Source organism: Ranitomeya variabilis, chromosome 8, assembly GCF_051348905.1.
Source record: "Ranitomeya variabilis isolate aRanVar5 chromosome 8, aRanVar5.hap1, whole genome shotgun sequence".
Classification (NCBI taxonomy): Eukaryota; Metazoa; Chordata; class Amphibia; order Anura; family Dendrobatidae; genus Ranitomeya; species Ranitomeya variabilis.
This window is the reverse complement of record NC_135239.1, coordinates 197,978,966-197,996,904: the sequence shown is the minus strand read 5'-3', so window position 1 is coordinate 197,996,904 and position 17,939 is coordinate 197,978,966.

Genomic DNA, 17,939 nt, shown 5'->3' with positions numbered 1-17,939 from the left:
ATCCCCTTTTTTTTTGCATATTCCACACTACTAATGTTAGTAGTGTGTATGTGCAAAATGTGGGCGCTGTAGCTGCTCAAATAAAGGGTTAAATCGCGGAAAAAATTGGCGTGGGCTCCCGCGCAATTTTCTCCACCAGAATGGTAAAGCCAGTGACTGAGGGCAGATATTAATAGCCAGGAGAGGGTCCATGGTTATTGGCCCCCCGTGGCTAAAAACATCTGCCCCCAGCCACCCCAGAAAAGGCACATCTGGAAGATGCACCTATTCTGGCACTTGGCCACTCTCTTCCCACTCCCTGTAGCGGTGGGATATGGGGTAATGAAGGGTTAATGCCACCTTGCTATTGTAAGGTGACATTAAGCCAGATTAATAATGGAGAGGCGTCAATTATGACACCTATCCATTATTAATCCAATTGTCTGAAAGGGTTAAAAAACACACACACACATTATTAAAAATTATTTTAATGAAATAAACACACAGGTTGTTTTAGTATTTTATTGCTCTCTCAATCCATCAGAACACCCTCGCTTGGCAAAATAATAAACGCACAAGATACATACCCTCTGGTGAACCGTCACGTCCCACGAGGTAATCCATCTGAAGGGGTTAATTATTTTACAGCCATGAGCTGTGCTAAAGCACTCGCTCGTGCTTGTAATCCCCCAGGTAATGAAAGGAAATCTGAGTGATCTGTACTTACATTGAGTTGCGATGAGGCGCCCTCTGGTGGATGAACTCATATGAACTCGAGCGTGGGAACTTTTCCAAGGCTCCAGTTCATGAGAACATCCACCAGAGGGCGCCTCACCGCAACTCAATGTAAGTACAGATCACTCAGATTTCCTTCATTCCCCGGGGATTACAACCACGAGCGAGTGCTTTAGCACAGCTCATGGCTGTAAAATAATTAACCCCTTCAGATGGATTACCTCGTGGGACGTGACGGTTCACCAGAGGGTATGTATCTTGTGCGTTTATTATTTTGCCAAGCGAGGGTGTTCTGATGGATTGAGAGAGCAATAAAATACTAAAATAACCTGTGTGTTTATTTCATTAAAATAATTTTTAATAATGTGTGTGTTTTAACCCTGTCAGACAATTGGATTAATAATGGATAGGTGTCATAATTGATGCCTCTCCATTATTAATCTGGCTTAATGTCACCTTACAATAGCAAGGTGGCATTAACCCTTCATTACCACATATCCCACCGCTACACGGGAGTGGGAAGAGAGTGGCCAAGTGCCAGAATAGGGGCATCTTCCAGATGTGCCTTTTCTGGGGTGGCTGGGGGCAGATGTTTTTAGCCACGGGGGGCCAATAACCATGGACCCTCTCCTGGCTATTAATATCTGCCGTCAGTCACTGGCTTTACCATTCTGGCGGAGAAAATTGCGCGGGAGCCCACGCCAATTTTTTCCGCCATTTAACCCTTTATTTGAGCAGCTACAGCGGCCAAATTTTGCACATACACACTACTAACATTAGTAGTGTGGAATATGCAAAAAAAAGGGGGATATGAGATGGTTTACTGTATGTAATCATGTCTCATATCCTGTCGGGTTTGGGAAGGAGAAATAAAAAGCCGGCAATTGAATTACCGGGTTTTCTATAGAACACCGGTGCGTATTTCTCGCAATGCACACGCATGGTCCGTGTGTAATCCGGTTTTTTCTCGCACCCATAGACTTGCATTGGCGAGTCTCGGCAGAGATACGCTGACAATCGCAGCATGCTGCGATTTCCCTCGGATCCGAAATACGGTGGAGAAAATATCGGATGATGGGAGCTGGACCATAGATTAACATTGGTCCGAGTGCTATGCGATTTTTTATCGCATAGCACTCGTCCGTATTACGGTCTAGTGTGACCCCGGCCTTCTACCTATAATTCTTTTGGAAATGCATAGATGCACTTAATGTACTGCTGACTCCGCTAGGCACTTAGACCCAGCCATGTCGCCAGTAACATACTACATCTTTTTTTTTATTTAAAAGTCCTTTTCCCTTAAGACTCAGACTACATTAACACTACCTGGCAGCACCCTTACTTAATCCTGGCTTTTGATGTCATCATTCACCCATCTCTCATGCAGCGTTCTGCCTAAATTTGGCTCACATTTGCATGCTTACCTCATTAGTGTTCGGAGAAGAAAGACGTAATGCATTTCTCAGACCCACCCACTATTAAACCTTGCCCTTTTTTGCCTAAATTTGTCAGGACTATCTGAAAAATCGCAACAGCTTCTGCATATTTGCGTCTGCGGCTATGACATTTGTGACATTTTTGCAACACCGCTCTCACAGACAATAAATGGAAATAATAGCACATCATAGCAAAGCAATGACATTTGCTAGATAGAACGTAACTTATCTAACTAGGTGCTATCTCCATTGCTAAAGGATCAACCAACAAAGGACATGTCAATCCTATAGACTCCACACAAAACAGTGGGGTTCAGCTCTCCCCATTCTTGGGTGCAGGACCCATTTACAACCTTCTTATAATTTTGCCAAAAAAATTTTAAAAATCACAATAAAATAACTGTTTTCTTAGCACGGCGCGGGAGCAATCTGCCAGGTTACAGAGCAGGAGGACAACACTAGAATATCAAGCTACCAGGGATGAACAGAGAGCTGTTTAGTATAACCTTGATACACGGCCCCTGGCATGTCCTGTCAAATTTCACTGCCATCCCCCTGTAAATTTGTTAGATCTCAGCATAATGAGTCCATTCTGTGTCACTCCGGGGCTGCTAAATATGCAGCTGCTGTACACCATCATGGCTTTTCTAAGGAGCGAGTGACACACGATGAAATATTTATTAAAACAATACAAATGCAGTGTTTGCTAATTACCAGAGGTGGAGATGATTCTCATGTAGACGATAGCGGATTCGCAAATAACCTCTTTCCATAATTATGATTACCTTTCCTAAATTATGCGGGGAAATTCATGTACCAATTATTAGATGATATACCTGCACTTGTTGACTGCGGAAGATATGTTTTAATTTTTTTTATGTTTTTTTTTTTACTTAATTGCATGTATTTGATGCTAAAAAAAAATAATTTTTGTGATTGGGTTCAATTAAAAATTTTGCACCGTTTGGCTTTTACGGCCTCTTTTGCTTCTCTGCACATTCAGCTTTGATGTGGTCTGCGGTCATAAATCAGAGGAGCTCAGAAAAAGAAAGATAACTTACTCTCCAGCCAGCTCACTAGCAAATTCTTATTACAATCATTCTGCAGTCAGTAAAAGACAGTGCAACACAGAGGCTAAAGAAGGCAGACGGTGCAAAATTTTGATGAAAACCCAATGACAACCTGAGAATAATATATATATATATATATATATATATATATATATATATATATATATATATATATATATATATACGTATATATATATACCCAAAATGATATTTAAATGGGTTTTTCTTAAAAATGATGCAACTGGTGACCACTACAGGAGAAGTGTGGTATTACATATAAGTCATTGAAATGAATGTCTAACCATTGAATACATAGATTAGTCAGGTCCATTTGGTAACTGACTTTATTATTTTTTTATCTCACATGGTTAAAAGGGTTGTCCATTACTTGGATAACCCCTGTGAATCCGCACATTTCCCCCTTGTAAAATAATAACACCTATACTGACCTCCGGTCAGGCGCCGTTCCAGCAGTGTCAGCGCTGGCTCTCCCAGGGCTTGCGGGACGTTATGTCACGTGATCATTGGTGCCAATCAGTGGTGCATTCAGTCTTCCCTCCTTTATATAAATTAAGACATCCAGAGGAAGTGAGAGAGCATTGGTGTCAATTACATCAGTAGGGGAGTGAATCCAGAATGACTGGCCTCAGGGATCGCATAATATAATATCCTCAGAAGAGGTTGCTGGAATGGCGCGGGCACCAGAGGTGCACATGTGTTATTATATTGAGGGTTTGTCCGAGAAGTGGAAAACCCTTTTAAGGCTATAAAAGCAACTAAAATATTGTTGGAATTGCCCTTTTTTTTCATCCCATATGGTTATATTCTAAGTTGCAACTGCTTTCATTTTGTAGGTACCTGATAAAAGCGTCAGTCTAAGATGCGTTTAACTATTCAAGATTCACTTCCTTCTCTCCTTAATTGACAGTTTTGCCTTCTGCTGCCTTACCATTTGGCCTGCGGAGGGTTAAGCTGTCCATCAGTAGAGGAGAGTGCATGGACACGCCCCAATGCTCTTCCAGAATGGGATTTCACAGAGCCAGAGGAACACTTTGGGGTCAAGCAGGTGTTGATTAGCATGTATTTTCAAGACCTACGTGTCCAAGTGTAAAATGAAGACAGATTCTCTTTAAATCACATCGTCTGTGTGGTAGGAGCCACAACATTCAGTGAAACAAAGAGTAATTATGAGATTTGTGCCCTAACATCATTGTAATCTGCTATATATTCCCATCAGCCTGACGTCAGCTCTTATCAATGGGGACCATACCGGTAAAGCCTGGCAGAGGAACACAGAATATGCTTTTTACAGATTTGAGCTTTTAACTGCTCATTTTCAAAGGAAACCTGTTTATCTCTGTCTTAGATGTTCAGAACCAGGTTATGGCTTTTAGCATGTCAGGATGGATTGTATCAACCCGGAATATACAGCTACGCGATTACTCAACTTTAATGGAGCCCATGAATGCATAAATAAAAAATAACTATTAGGATTTTTTACATTTTCTGCACCCGTGAAAATCATACAGACAAGCCAAGCACATTTCCATGAGAGATACAACAATCCATCAAACTCTGAATTATCAGAAATTTGGGATTTTTGGACGATGGTTTTTTTTTCTGAAATGTAAAACAAATGAAGACTGAATAGATAAAGACCTGCCCCCACTTATTGTAGAGAGACAAGTACCTGCCCCCACTTACCATAAAGCAATGAAAACTCAGGAACTCAGCCCAAATTCTTATAGAGAAGAAGACCTGCCCCCAGTTATTGTGAAGAGATAAAGACCTGCCATTATCTCCTGTAGCTAAGATGCTAAAGAGCCACCTTCATTTCTTGTAGAAAGATAAATCCCCGCCCCATTTCTTATGGAAACATAAAATCCCACCATCTCTTCCTGTAGTGAGAAAGACCCATCACCACCTCCTATAAAGAGATAAACAGTCGGTGCGACCTACTAGAGAGAAATAAAAACCATCTTTAACTGCCTTTAGAGAGATAAAGACCTGCTCTGACCTCATGTAGAGAAATAAAATTCCCACCCACTTCATGTAGAGATTATGACCTGCCCTAGATAAAGACCTACCCTGCTTCCCGTATCTAAAGACCTGCCCCTATTTCCTGTAGAGCAATAAAGACCCACTCCCAACTCATGTAGAGAGAACTAATGGCCCACTCCCACTTCCTGTGGAGACAGACTCCCCACTCCATTTCCTGTAAAGACATGAAGACCCACCCCCCTCCTGTAGAGACAGACCCTCCTCAGACTTCTTGTAAAGAGAGATAAAAACCCTCCCCAACTTCCTGTAGAGAGACAAAGACCCATCCCTGCTTCCCGTAGAGAGACAAAGACCCACCCCGCTTCCTGTAGAAAGAAAAAGATCCACCCCTGCTTCCTGTAGAGACAGAGACCCACCCCACTTCCTGTAGAAAGACACAGACCCACCCCACTTTCTGTAGAGAGACAAAGACCCACCCCACTTCCTGTAGAAACAGAGACCCACCCCTCTTCCTGTAGAAAGAAAAAGACCCACCCCTGCTTCCTGTAGAGACAGAGACCCACCTTGCTTCCTATAGAAAGACACAGACCCACCCCACTTCCTGTAGAGAGACAAAGACCCACCCCGATTCCTGTAGAAAGACAAAGTCCCACCCCGCTTCCTGTAGAGAGACAAAGACCCACCCCGCTTCCTGTAGAAAGACAAAGACCCACCGCGCATCCTGTAGAGACAAAGACCGATCCCCGCTTCCTGTAGAGAGACAAAGACCTACCCCACTTCCTGTAGAGAGACAAAAACCCACCCCCACTTCCTGTAGAGAGACAAAGATCCACCCCCACTTACTGTTGAGAGAACTACATACTTTCTGTAGAGAGATAAAGACCTGCCCCTAAATTCAGTAGAGAAACAAAGACCCGCCCATCACTTCCAGTAAAGAGATAAAGAATCACACCCACTTCCTAGAGAGAGAGATAAAGACCCTCCCCACTTCCTGTAAAAATAAAGACATGCCCCTAATTCTTGTAAAGAAAGACCCACCTCTACTTCCTATAATCCATCTGCTGCTAGAAATGGATTACACTTGACAACAGGCAGTGTACAGCAAATTAGACCAAAGAGAGACACCAAGAAACTGGAACGTTAGAGATTTTTTTTTGGGGGAGGGAAGACAACTGCTCTGAAGAATTGTGGTACTGACTAAGCCTTTCTTGCTGCCATAAATGCTAGTTCATTGACAGAATGGAAGTCCAAGCAAGTGGGAGCACGAATAAAGCTCACATTCTGCTTCATTTTAATCGAATATAAACTATAATATACACTCACTGGCCACTTTATTAGGTACACCTGTCCAACTTCTTGTTAACACTTAATTTCTAATCAGCCAATCACATGGCGGCAACTCAGTGCATTTAGGCATGTAGACATGGTCAAGACAATCTCCTGCAGTTCAAACCGAGCATCAGTATGGGGAAGAAAGGTGATTTGAGTGCCTTTGAACGTGGCATGGTTGTTGGTGCCAGAAGGGCTGGTCTGAGTATTTCAGAAACTGCTGATCTACTGGGATTTTCACGCACAACCATCTCTAGGGTTTACAGAGAATGGTCCGAAAAAGAAAAAAAATCCAGTGAGCGGCAGTTCTGTGGGCGGAAATGCCTTGTTGATGCCAGAGGTCAGAGGAGAATGGGCAGACTGGTTCGAGCTGATAGAAAGGCAACAGTGACTCAAATCGCCACCCGTTACAACCAAGGTAGGCCTAAGAGCATCTCTGAACGCACAGTGCGTCGAACTTTGAGGCAGATGGGCTACAGCAGCAGAAGACCACACCGGGTACCACTCCTTTCAGCTAAGAACAGGAAACTGAGGCTACAATTTGTACAAGCTCATCGAAATTGGACAGTAGAAGATTGGAAAAACGTTGCTTGGTCTGATGAGTCTCGATTTCTGCTGCGACATTCGGATGGTAGGGTCCACTGGCGGACACAGACAGAGAAGGGCCCCTGTGCAAGAAAAATATTTGGACCCTTTGCAGCTCAAGAGCTACTAAAAATGCTAAATTGCACCTGTTTCGGAGGTAGAAATGGGCCCCCTTACCTCATGGGCCCCTGTGCGGCCGCACAGGTTGCACCAATGATATGTCCGCCCCTGGTAGGGTCAGAATTTGGCGTAAACAACATGAAAGCATGGATCCATCCTGCCTTGTATGGAGCATCTTTGGGATGTGCAGCCGACAAATCTGCGGCAACTGTGTGATGCCATCATGTCAATATGGACCAAAATCTCTGAGGAATGCTTCCAGCACCTTGTTGAATCTATGCCACGAAGAATTGAGGCAGTTCTGAAGGCAAAAGGGGGTCCAACCCGTTACTAGCATGGTGTACCTAATAAAGTGGCCGGTGAGTGTATATATATATATATATATATATATATATATATATATATATATATATATATATATATATATAGTATAGACCAAAAGTTTGGACACACCTTCTCATTTAAAGATTTTTCTGTATTTCCATGACTATGAACATTGTACAGCAAAAGAATAACCTTTGGCACTCAATCAGTCAACAATATGTTCAATTTTCAAATAGTTGTGGATTTATTAATGAACAGCCGACATCATAGGACAACAGACATCATTTTTTCCAATGTTTCGGCAATCTTTGCCTTTGTCAAGGAAGTCTAAGAACATTAGTAAAAGATGAACAACTAGTGATTAACATCATCAACTAAACTTAGTTCACCATGTAAAATATCAGATCAAATAAAATAGCATACGCGGCTGTACATCTCCATATAACCAGAATGTGTATCACCAAACAGTGGCAGAAAACATGAAAGAAAGTGACCTGAAAGCCCGTCCCAACTAATATAAGTAACGTCAAAGGGAAAAAAAGGAATTACTAATGAATCCTAGAAGTACTAATATTAATCCTGGAGGAGGGGATGAACCGGAGGGCTATATACTGTATATATATAAAGAATATGTTTTGATTCAATAGAATTATAGTATTAAAGACATGCAATAATCTGATTCCACAGTGCGAGTGTGTGTGGTTAGCAGAAGTCACCTCTAGATGGCCCTGGTTATCCTCATATATCACTATTTCACAGGTATTCCATGTACTCAAATATCTGAACAAGCCAAAAAGGCAGATGACGAGACCAAGAAATTAGTGATGAATGAATATACTCGTTACTCAAGATTTCTCGAGCATGCTCGGGGGTCCTCCGAGTATTTTTTAGTGCTCAGAGATTTAGTTTTTCTTTCCGCAGCTGAATGTTTTACATCTGTTAGCCAGCATAAGTACATGTGGGTATTACCTAGCAACCAGGCAACCCCCACATGTACTTATGCTGGCTAACAGATGTAAATCATTCAGCTAAGGCAAGAAAAACTAAATTTCCGAGCACTAAAAAATACTCGGAGGACCCCCGAGCATGCTCGAGAAATCTCGAGTAATGAGTATATTCGCTCATCACTACAAGAAATCATATCAATATTGTCATGTAATATAGATATTAATAATAACTGGTATAAATTAGTCAGTTTTATATATCTATAATATATCTAATATCTATCACATATAAAAAATCAGGTTTTGCTTCCATTTTCGTGCAGATTAGGTGTGTCTTTTGTATACAGTAAATGTTTAATAAAGTTAGTTTTTTTCATAAAAAATGCAGCAAAAATACAAGGTTGTGTTTTTTCCACTCTCTCATTGCTTTCTATGGTGAACGCTGAAAAAAAATCAATAGTGTGCATGAGATTTCTGATATTTTATAGCTTTTGCTGGTACTGTATAAAGCAAATTTTAATTTGCATTAAAAAAAAGCAGCAAAGAAACACTGTAAAAACAAAACATGTGAACATACCTCAACTCTTCCTTAGATCACTCCTCAACAAAATTGCTCAATAGCATTGCTAACAATTAAACGAACAGCCAAAAATCCCTTTCTAATCAAACCAAAATAAAACTTTTAATTGCTAATTAAAGTACAAAATAATATAGTAGTTAAATGATTTGCACTATATTATTTTACATTTTTAATAAGCAATTAAAAGTTATATTTTACGTTGTTTTGGTTAGAATGGGATTTTTTGCTTTTGTGCAATTTGTTTAATTCAGAGGTGCACAACATTTTTTGGTCCAAGGGCCACATTGCCGTACTGAATCAATCAAAGGCCCGCAAAAAAATGTAAAGGGGCAGTTACATGAATGCATCACCAGAACCACCGTTAGTACATTAATACATCTCCAGAAACAAGTTTTGGGTATTTGATAAAGATTTGGAATGTTTCTGTTAAAAAAAATAACGAAATTTAAAAAATCTGTGTGAACACATGCTTAGTTAAACTGAGTTTTTGAAGCAGAATCTCACTTAATTCTCCTCATAATCTTAAATCTCTAAATTGCGAGGATTTTTAAGTTTTAACATGGTCATGAAGCATGTTATGGATTGCTACATGTGTACAAGATTAGAACCACCATCAGTACATCAATGCAGTGCCAGAACCACCGTCAGTACATGAATGCAGTGCCAGAACCACCATCAGTACATTAATGCAAGGCCAGAAACACCAGCAGTACATCTGTACAGCTCTAAGCTTAGTACAGCGATCAATTGCAATCTCAGGTCAGCCCATTTAAAATTGTTTTGCATGAACTTACAACTCCCAGTATGTCCTTAATCAATGTTAAGGACATGCTGGGAGTTGCTGATACCAGTTATTATCAGGCTGTGAACCATACAGGAACCACAGTACTGATGAGACGCAGTCTGTATCACAAATATTTACATCCAGGTACTTTATAGGTGACATCTGTTCTGGTTGAAGTCATTCATCTTGTCTTCTCCATTTTGTCCAGACACATTATGAGATTTCATGCCCAAAGCTTGTCTTCGCACACTTCCCTCTTCTCTATCTTCAGCAGCACAGCCCGACAATGTGCCCTTAAAAATAAAATTACCATTATACTGCCACATAAATATAAATATCTGCTATGCTGCACCCCTAAATAAATAATTACCCCTCATTGTGCTTCCTGCACAAACTATCACCCCCCATAATGCCCCTCTCTATAATATCCCCCACACTGTCCCTCTCTATAACACAACCTCTATACAGCCTTTCTTCATAATGTCCATCCTCACAGCCGGTCTCCATAATATACCCTCACACTGCTCTATATAATATCACCCCAAACTGCCAGTATTTAACTCCTTCACAATAGCTCTTTGCACATTGTTCCCACTACCCCTCAGTATACTATTCCCCCTTCACTATAAGCCAATTGCCCCATAATGTCCTCCATTGCCTCAATGTACCCCATAATGTCCTCCATTGCCTCAATGTACCCCATAATGTCCTCCATTGCCTCAATGTACCACATAATGTCCTCCATTGCCTCAATGTACTCCATAATGTCCGCCCTTGCCCCTTTATGTGTCTGCGAAGTAAACCCAACCATTTTCTCCCCCCCGGCCACCTCATCTAAAATGTAAGAACATTTCTTCAGCTCCTCAATGGAGCACTTACCAGCCTGACATCTCCTCAGCCTGTGCATCCCCGGTGGCAATGTGATGACGTCAGCAACATGCTGACCTCACCATGCTGCTGCCCGTCGGGGCTGGGATTGATGCATGTTGCTCTGCCCCATCCTGGCGGCAAGGTGTTCAAATGCAGTCGCATCTGAAAGACTTGAATATGTTTGGATACAGGAAGAAGGGAGCAGTGTCTCCCGGATAGCTGCAAGGGCTGCATAACGTCAATAGTTTAGTCGCATGCGGCCCTTGGGCTGTATGTTGTTCAGGCCTAGTTTAAATTGCAGTGCGCACAGATGCTAATCTATTGCTCCAATCACGGTGCCAAATTGTAATGAGGTTGGTGTGTTCATTACAAGTTGTGCAATTTTTTGCAGCCCATTGTTATACAGTGTAGCTCTCAGTCTGGAGGAGCAACACCCATCCATGTACTGGAATGTGCAGCCACAACTTTTTCATTAATTTGATTTGATGAGGCAAATGTCTCCAGTCGATGTCCATTATCCTAAATCCTAAAATACCTGGGGGACGTAATGTTATACAAGAACTGGCACCCAATTGCCCAAAGATCTTGAATGTCTTCTGTAACAATTGGGCAAATGTAACTCCAGAATAGGGACAAGTAAATCTCCCAAAATTGATTTTTGGACAGATTTGTTAAATCAGCCTGTAGATATGCCCTGAGGTCTCCCCAGACACCAATGCATAATAGAGGGCTGATAATTAAAAAATAATAAAGATAAATAAACTGACTACCTCACGTGTAGTGCCACTACAGCTTCCCGGTGATCATCTCCTCATTCCATCTGATCTTCTACTCAATCTTTGGATCACACTTTGGAAAAAGGGGTTAAAAAAAAAAAAGCTTTTACTGACCTGTCCGGCTGGCCCTTCAGTCACTCTGCCGGCCTTCAGATCTTCTAATGCTGACTGTCCCTCATGTAGTCATATGAAGCACAACGTACGTCGCATTGTGCACGTCATTGATATCAGTGATGTTCATCAAGCCCCATGATGATCGAATGATGGGTCTATTCACCACTGGAAGACCTAAAGATTGATCTGCGCAAGAGACGGGCGGGCAGGGAGCTGCTTTGGCAGGCTAGTGAAGGGCCTAGGACAGGTGAAAATACGCTTTTATATATTGTTTTAGTCCCTTCCGAAACCTCAAAAGAATCAAGCAAAATAGCAGCTAGATGGACACCAGTTTGGTGGATTCATGCAAATCACAAATGGAAACATTTGCAAAAAATTTGATTAAGTCTGAATCTTTCCTCCTTTTATAGTCAAGTGGGTTATCCATAGAAAACACTGCTTTACCTCCCTTATTATGAATTGACACCATTCTACTGATATTCAGTGGGTGAAATAAGTATTGAATACGTCACCAATTTTCTAAATACATTTCTAAAGGTGTGATTAACAAGAAATTCTCACCAGATGTCAGTAAAAACCCTTGATTTAGGAATTCTACTGTAACCAATGTCATCAGTATGTTTTGCAACAATAAGGCTGCAAAGGTCTTGAGACAGCTCTCTGGTTTTACCCATCATGAGACATTTTTTGTGTGGCGCTTTGGCAATGAGACACCTTTTTATAAGCTTTCAATTGAACCAGATGAAATTATTTATCACTAAGTGGCAGGATTGCTTTCAAATTACTGACAGGTTTCAGCTGGTGTCATGACTTTCCAGGGCTTTTTGAACCTCTCATTCTTCATGTTTTCAATATGTTTTCCCTGTGTAATTTCTCATTATTGCACAACCTAATTTATGGACATCTATGGTTTGATTTCTTTGCCTGTGTAGATTGGATGGTTTGTCATCGACATCTGATGAGAATTTCATGCCAATAACACCTTTAGAAATATATTTGCTTAGAAAATTGCTGACGTTTTTAATACTTATTTCGCCCACTGTACAGAGAGTTTAATTTACTTTTAATCGGCAGCTATTTTTTGTCTCCATCTTTGTATAATTTTGGATTCTTCCGGGTGAGGTTGTCTATTTCTTTTTCGGTGTTTGGCACTTCAGGTCAAGAATCGTTCACATGGATGTATAATGTAAAGAGCTGAAAGACTCCAGAAAATGATTTCTCATAACTCTCAGTGTCTACTGATGTGGACGGTGTCTATATTGAACTCATATTGGATATAGACAAGCAATTTAAAGAGCTGTTGCTGGAAAACCGCGTGCTGAAATGTCAGGAGATGTAAATGCTAATGGTCTAACAATATGAACTAAATATACTTTGCGGTGGAGCCGACGGGTGAAGGAGCTCATCCGCAGATCAGATCGTATAATTCAGGCTCGGGGGGGGGAAGTTTTATGGAGGAATTGATTCTATCTCCACTAGAATATAGTGATAAATAAATAATGATGTACAATGGAGAGAAAAAAAGGATCTACAAGCTGGAATCTAAGGGACCAATTCATTATTGCATTTGCAACTGTTTTTTCTTGTCAAGTTTTTGGTGTGTTTTTGTTCGTTTTTCAGTTGTGTCTTATTCTATTTTATGGATGTTTTCCTGTGTTTTTGTTTTTAAAAATGTTTGCCAATGCGGTTTTCTGCTGATTCATTGATGTCACATTTTTAAAAACTTGCTAAATTTTTGCACAGTTGTACTGCAGTCCCCTCCACTGGATATATTTTATGTCCACATTAATTTTTTGGCATAACTTTTTAGACATTTTAGCTTTTTTTTTTGCAAACTTTGCAAATTTTCTCTTGGACAAAATTTATCAAGCGCATGAACCACCTTGAAGAATTTGGTGCACAAAAACAACTCAACGAATACCATAAGACAGAAATAAAAGGAAACAAAAGGGACTTAAAAAAAGAAAACAAACAACAATGAAAACACAATGAATTGGGCTCAAAGTATGTGAAAATTATAAAGTTAGTGGTTGTGGTCACGATAATTACAGAAATCTAAGGTAATCCTTAAATCCTTCTCAGGCTCATCATCAATAAAAATTGAAAAATTTTAGCTTTTGTCTTTTGACACCATTTCACCGATCTTAGGATTATATTTTATTATTTTTCTTTTAGACCCTTGGAGCCTGGAGTTGGCTCTATATCTGAAGAAGGTTCAGCTTGATGGTTTGCTTACTTCTAACCCTAAAGATTTCTAAGAAGTGTCATTGTTAGTGGAAAGAGGTTCTCTTTGTGCACACTTTCTCATGAGGAAATGAGCCTTGCAACATTCATATACCGTAATAAAAGATGAACGTATTTCCCGAATTTTGGGCAGATTGCTTTTCGGGTATTAAGCGCACCTCATATCGGTGATGCTCGACGAACATCACTGTGTTAGACAGTTAGTGATGAAATGGCCACAGTGTGAATGTGCTCTTACACATTGCACGTATACCAACTTATGCGCTGACTCCGTTTATAGTCTGTAACCATGAAGACATGTAGGACTGTGTGGAAGCTGTAGATACAGTATGGAGGATATTGTCAAATAACACCATTTGCATTAAACATGCATGGTAATGTACTTACCCTGCCACTCATGCGCAGTGCACTCAGCCGCCCTACTTGACTGACTCCTATTACCCGCTTGCCAATCAGAGCATCTGATTGGCTGGCCAATCCAAGAACCCAGGAAGTGGACCAATCAAAGGGATGGATCAGCAGCCAATCAGAAAGTCCTGGTGTCCCATTTAAGGTTTGCATAGTCTTCGGGATTAAAGAAGTTATGACCTATCAATGTTAAATAGGAAGGGATCGGATTATTGTCACCGCCTCCGATCAGGAGTTTTAAGTGACTGCGGCACCCATATGTGCATCAATGCTTCTCCAGTGTTTACATTAACGCGAAGGCTGGTTCATACTAGAGCATACTTTTTTTAAGCAACTGCGCAAGCATTGTCCCAAAGAAGATCCTACGCTCACCTTATTATTGGTTCTACCCATCTTCTCCACCCAACTTTGCTCTTGAACTCAGATTTTGTTATATAATTATCAATCTTTGCCTATGACGTTAACTCCTGGTCACTCTATTCAGCACGCTCCCCCAGTCAGCAGCTTCTCTGCAGATACAACCTTGGAGCCCCTGAAGCAAACCCTTTATTCCTGTAGTGAGGCTTAAGGCTGTAAACTAGAAAACATTTTTTTTATTCTGATAAACAAAGTGGCCCATGCCAATTCTGACAATGATAGAACCATGATGCAACATTTTTTGCACCAGAGCAATAAAAATTGTATACATATTTTTTAACTGTTTGATCTTGCTTGGTTTTCCAAGAAAGCCATTTTACTGCGATTCTGCATAGACTTTATTTAGTCTCCATCTTATGTAGAAGGTTTATCAGTGAATTCTTCAGATTTTTCAACCAAGTGAAAACTCCTCACTACAATAATCGCTCAGCGAGTATCTTCTGGAAATATAAATAAGAAAAATCAGTACGGTAATCAAATATGGTCTTTATATAGCCAGCAACTATCAATCGCTCCCTAATAAACAGCTATGCTGAAAAAAAAAATGTTGAAATAGATGGAATTGCTGGTTTCCTACATTTACTGGGAAGAACGTAAAGGACGGTAATATAGAACCTTTGACAGTGTATGAAAGTTTTATTAAGCTGGAAGTTTTCATTTAATAACCATGAGACACAAGATGATAGCAGAAGAGCTCTGTTTCCATTACATTCTAGTAATAGTTTGTCCGGGAGAAATCTTATATAAATAGAATTTTGTTATTGAGATTTTAGGCCAACAAGAGTGAGAAAAATATATGTATATTGGGGCACAATAAAAAAAATAATAAATATTCAGTGTCTGCCTGAGTAGTGGTACGACTATGATAGCGTAAGAATGATAGAAAGAATAGTGTCTGATACAAGGTTTTGCAGTGCTCCCTACTGGTGATTGGTAGGGAAGAGATGTTTAAATTGTGCTAAAGCAGAAGAAATTGCTGTCACCTGACAGCTACACGAGCTAGATGACCTGCTTGTTTCGAGCCCTAAGGATGATGCAGGTGCTACTCACAAAATTAGAATATCCTCAAAAAATTAATTTATTTCAGTTCTTCAATACAAAAAGTGAAACTCATGTATTATATAGAGTCATTACAAACAGAGTGATCTATTTCAAGTGTTTATTTCTGTTAATGTTGATGATTATGGCTTACAGCCAATGAAAACCCCAAAAGTCATTATCTCAGTTAATTAGAATAATTAACAAAAATACCTGTAAAGGCTTCCTAAGAGTTTAAAAAGGTCCCTTAGTCTGTTTCAGTAGCTCCACAATCATGGGGAAGACTGCTGACTTGACAGATGTCCAGAAATCGTCATTGACACACACCACAAGGAAAATAAATTTTGCATTTAATTTGGAAATCAAGGTCCCAGAGTCTGGAGGAAGAGTGGAGAGGCCACAATTCAGGCTGCTTGAGGTCTAGGTGAAGTTTACACAATCAGTGATGGTTTGGGGAGCCATGTGATCTTCTGGTGCAGGTCCACTGTGTTTTATCAAGACCAAAGTCAGCGCAGACATCTAACAGGAAATTTTAGAGCACTTCCTGCTTCCCTCTGCCGACAAGCTTTTTTGGAGATTAAACTTTCATTCTCCAGTAGAACTTAGCACCTGTCCACACTGCCAAAAGTACCAATACCTGGTTTACAAACAACAGTATCACTGTGCTTGATTGGCAGCAAACTCGCCTGACCTTAACCCCATAGATAATGTATCTGGTATTGTCAAGAGGAAGATGAGAGATGCCAGACCCAACAATGCAGATGAGCTGAAGGCTGCTATCAAAGCAACCTGGGCTTCCATAACACCTCAGCAGTGCCACAGGCTGATAGCCTCCATGCCACGCTGCATTGATGCAGTAATTGATGCCAAAGGAGCCCAGACCAAGTATTGAGTGCATTTACTGAACATGCATTTCAGTAGGCCAACATTTTGGATTTTAAAATCATTTTTCAAGCTGGTGTTATAAAGTATTCTAATTTACTGAGATAATGACTTCTGGGTTTTCATTGGCTGTAAGCCAAAATCATCAACATTAACAGAAATAAACACTTGAAATAGATCACTCTGTTTGTAATAACTCTGTATAATATATGAGATTCACTTTTTGTATTGAAAATTGAACTGAAATAAATTAACTTTTTGATGATATTCTAATTTTGTGAGAAGCACCTCTATGTACAAACTGCAATGTGAAGACATACAGAATGCCACCCAAGACAAGACTAAGAGTGTGGACTCCGGGCTGCTGACCAATTTAGTACTGTCTAAAATTCTACAGTAGTCATCGACTGAAGAGATGGAGGAAAATAGAAATAATGCATGGTAAGACTGAGCAAAGGTCAAAGTCAGTAGAGAAGAGATATAAGCAAGTTATCAGTAGGGTAAGTCAAGAAGTCAGAATCAATGTGTAGAAATATAGGACACGACAGGGAAATCCAAAAGGTGCAAGGCAATAAGCAAAATCCATGAACAAAGAAGGATCACACACAGACAAGCCAATAAATTTGCACCGACAAGTCCTTTTTAATCAGAACAATGTGCTTCTGAGAACAATTATATTATTATTTTAATTCAAACAAAAATATAATTTCATTTGATGAACAAGCGTTTTTTTCGTTCTTGGGGCAATAGGCCACCTGTTTACTCTACCCCATAATCATGAATCCTTAATGGAACTGCAAGATGTCCGATTTTAATTAAAAGGGATATTACATTTTTCAACAAAAAAGCAATTCATTTTATAATGAAAAGTTATTTATTTTCTAATACCCTTTCTGTATTAATTCAAGATTTTTTATTTAATTTATTTATTAATTTTTTTAAGATCGTTGCTTGAATAGAAACCAACAATTTGGATGTAAATCTTCTCTCAGCGGCGTATCTAGAGGGGCAGCCAGGGCATGTGCCCCGGGCGCAGCCGGCAGGGGGGCGCAGTCGGGCCGCCTAATTCGGCGGTCCGCAGTGTCTCCCCCGGCGGCTGCATTCTGCCGCCCCCGGTCTGGGAGTCAGCTGTTCTCTGTGCCGACTGTCAAGCTGACAGCCGGAACAGAGAAGCTGCAGAGTGCCGGCTCCCAATGTGTGCAGAGGGGGAGGGGAGCCCCTGCAGAGTGGCTGCGGCGGGCAGGGAGAAATCCCTGCAGCTCCGCTGCCCAGCGATCTGTCTTCCTGCTTCCTCTTGCTTCCT